This window comes from Rhagoletis pomonella, unplaced genomic scaffold (genome assembly GCF_013731165.1).
Source record: "Rhagoletis pomonella isolate Grant_MI unplaced genomic scaffold, Rhpom_1.0 Rhpom_scaffold_00007, whole genome shotgun sequence".
Taxonomy (NCBI): Eukaryota; Metazoa; Arthropoda; class Insecta; order Diptera; family Tephritidae; genus Rhagoletis; species Rhagoletis pomonella.
The window spans coordinates 8,888,461-8,891,558 of NW_023458561.1; positions in this window are offsets into that span (position 1 = coordinate 8,888,461).

A 3,098-nucleotide genomic window follows, 5' to 3' on the forward strand; every position below is an offset into this window, starting at 1 on the left:
TTGAGTTTTTAAAAATTAACGTTACGTTGGTGGAGCCCGTGGTTTTTGTCCGATTTCAAAAATTTTCAATATGGCGCTTAAGAAGCCTATGCGATGTGTACCAAATTTGGTCGAGATCGGTCAAGTAGTTATTACCCTGTGGGGAAAATCTCTAGTTCTGAACTGGTGCGCTTCTAGTACATTTAGACCCAATACTGGTTCGCGATAAATCTCTTTTGCATGCAAACAACTGGCGAATTTAACATGGCGATGTCCTAGGGAGTGTCAGTTGCCCCCGCTGCATCCCTTTTTCGATAGTTTCGAACTAGTCCTAAATTCTATAGTTCCGAACCAGTTCTAAAATTGACAGACGAAAGAAAAAGTATCATGATTTTTCAATCTTTTTGGTTCTTCCGTGTGTGCGATTTTAAATTATTTTTAATGAAATGTGTTTTCAATTTGAAATTAAATTTGTTTGAATGATTGTAAGAAATGTATGTTTACATACCTTTAGCTGTAGCTGAGTTTGCAGAGGTGCTAGATTCCAGACGGTCCCAAGATGTTGAAATGTTAACACAAATTTTAGTTTTGTATTACCAAGCTATGAAAAAGCATCTGCGAAGCGCAGAATAGAAGCGCATTTGAACGAAAAAGCCGCCGAACACATATCTATGTAAAGTAAACAAGCCCCCCGCTGCATTCGATAGTTCCGAATTAGTTCTAAATTCGACAAATAAGATCTAGTTCGTTCTGCATCCCTTTTTCTATAGTTCCGAACCATTTCTAAATTCGTCACTTTAGATATCGATTTCTAGTGAAAAAACTGAAATAAATTAGTTTTTTAAAAGTACCACTTTTCCCCGATTTTGGACTGGTGGGGTTTTAGTTCGTATCGGACTAGTTCGTTTTTGGCGATAAAGACCTAGTACGGAACTAGATATTTGATTCACTAGTCAGCGGTTTCCCTGCAGGGTAACCATCACGTGTACGTATACAAGCAAGAGCGTAACGATGAGAACGCAGCAGCATGCAAAATGAATTAGGCACACTCTCACACATTCTCACTTTTAGCGATCGCTTGTTTGTGGTAGTGCCAACCTCTGGTCATGTTGTTTCTGAATTTGGAGAACCTGTAACTTTATCAGCACTTTTCGATTTTAGTTTTTGAAATTCATTTTTAATACTTTCTTCTGCGACTGCTTTGAAAAATTTGTGCTTATAGCGAGATAAATAGGTGGATATGGAAAATAGAAACAAAATTCTGTTTTCAAAGTCGTGGCTACCAGCCGAATCGGATCAGAATATTGTTATTTTTTTTTTAAGCACCCCGTTTTTTATAAGCATTTGAATAACAGATAGTTACGTAATTTTTATCTAATTAAAGGTCAGACCTATAGCTTTTTAATTATTTGAGCATCGTTTCTCGTTATAGCTAGACGTTGATCATTTCTACTGGAAATCTCTATTGAAAGAGCTTACTCATTGACTTTAAATAGCAAAGTTTTACCACAGAAGTTTTTAGCCAAGGATCCAATGTATATCCCTATGCTACAGTTTTCTTTTAATTTTTGCTGTACGTTAATTTCGCGGTACGTCTGACTCGCGAATCATTTGTGTACGTGCCTTCGACTACACACAGTTGAATCATTCAGAGCAGTGGCGTAGCCAGGGGGGATATGGGGGGATAGATCCCCCCCTTCGTCATTGAACTACAATTATTTACTTTTGAATTAATAACACAATACTATTTTATCCTTCTGATTTAAATTTTTTTTATTTCAGACGGATGACAAATTATCTTTTAATGAATATATGAGTAGTCCACTTGCAAACAGCGTTATGTGAATTTATAAAAGTAAACCATAAATTAAAAAAAAAAACGTCTAAGACAACAAGTAACATCCGAACTCTATCTTTTTTTTTATTACCTGAAAATTTGGATAAAAAAGAGCCTAATACCATTAAAAAATAAAATTGCTGTATGGTGGATTTGCAAATTTTATATTTAAAAATTTAATATTGCAAGTTTTGAAACAGTAACTTTTACATAGCTAGCTTTTTTTAGCTTTTCGCGTTCTCTCCTCTAGGAAGATTGGTTTGCTTCTTTTTTGCGACCTCTTCCACTAGGCACCGAAACTACCACGTTTTCTTGCAGTTTTCTAGGTTAATACGAAGAGGAGACATTTGAAAGTGTATACATAAGTATGATAGCGACTTTTGCAAGAGTAGTTAACATTTCATGCTATTTTTTTCAGAATATAGAAAAAATTTTTCACTCTGCTGTTAGTGGAAATGAAACCCACCAAAAACTAAAAATCTAAAAAAAATGACATAGCGCACTTTGCAAGTGGACTACTCAATTGTTGAATATGCTATCTTATTTGTCCCTTCTTTTTATACAATTAAGGAGCGGCTGAATGGTTTAACGATGTTAGCGGTACATAATGATGTGCCGATTACAACACAAGAAGTAATTGAAAAAATGTGTGTTAAGCAACGAAGATTAAAAATCGCTTTATAAGTAATAAGATTTTGTAGACTTGTACATAAATAAATGTAAATAGATACGCGTAAATATATAAATATGTAGATATATTCAATGTGAAAAAACTGAAGTGTATACTAACGAAACTTCTACAAAACAAAACTGGACTACACACTAATTAATTAAAATGGTGTAGTAATTTAATTTTTTAAATTTAAATAAAGCATGAATTCCCCAGGGAATAACCGAGTAGACAGAAAATATATAACGGTAGCAATGGCACATACATACATATGTATATGAAAGAATGCCCACAGGCGACGCACTATAGGCAAACCACGAGTTTTTTTTTCAAAATCGTAGATCTTCGCTTAGAAAAGAAATAATGGAATGCAGCGTTTAACCCTTTCATGCAGAGTCTGCCATATAAGAAACGCTTTTTAACCCTTTCAATCTCAATATGCTTTTGAACGTGCTTTTTCTCATGTTGACGTAGATATTAATCGTAGAAAATTTTTCCATACTAAAATAATAATAAATAAAAAATAAATAAAAAACAAAAAAAAAATTAAAAATAAAAATAAAAGTAAATAAAAAATAAAAATAAACAAAAAGTACGTTGAAAACATATTGA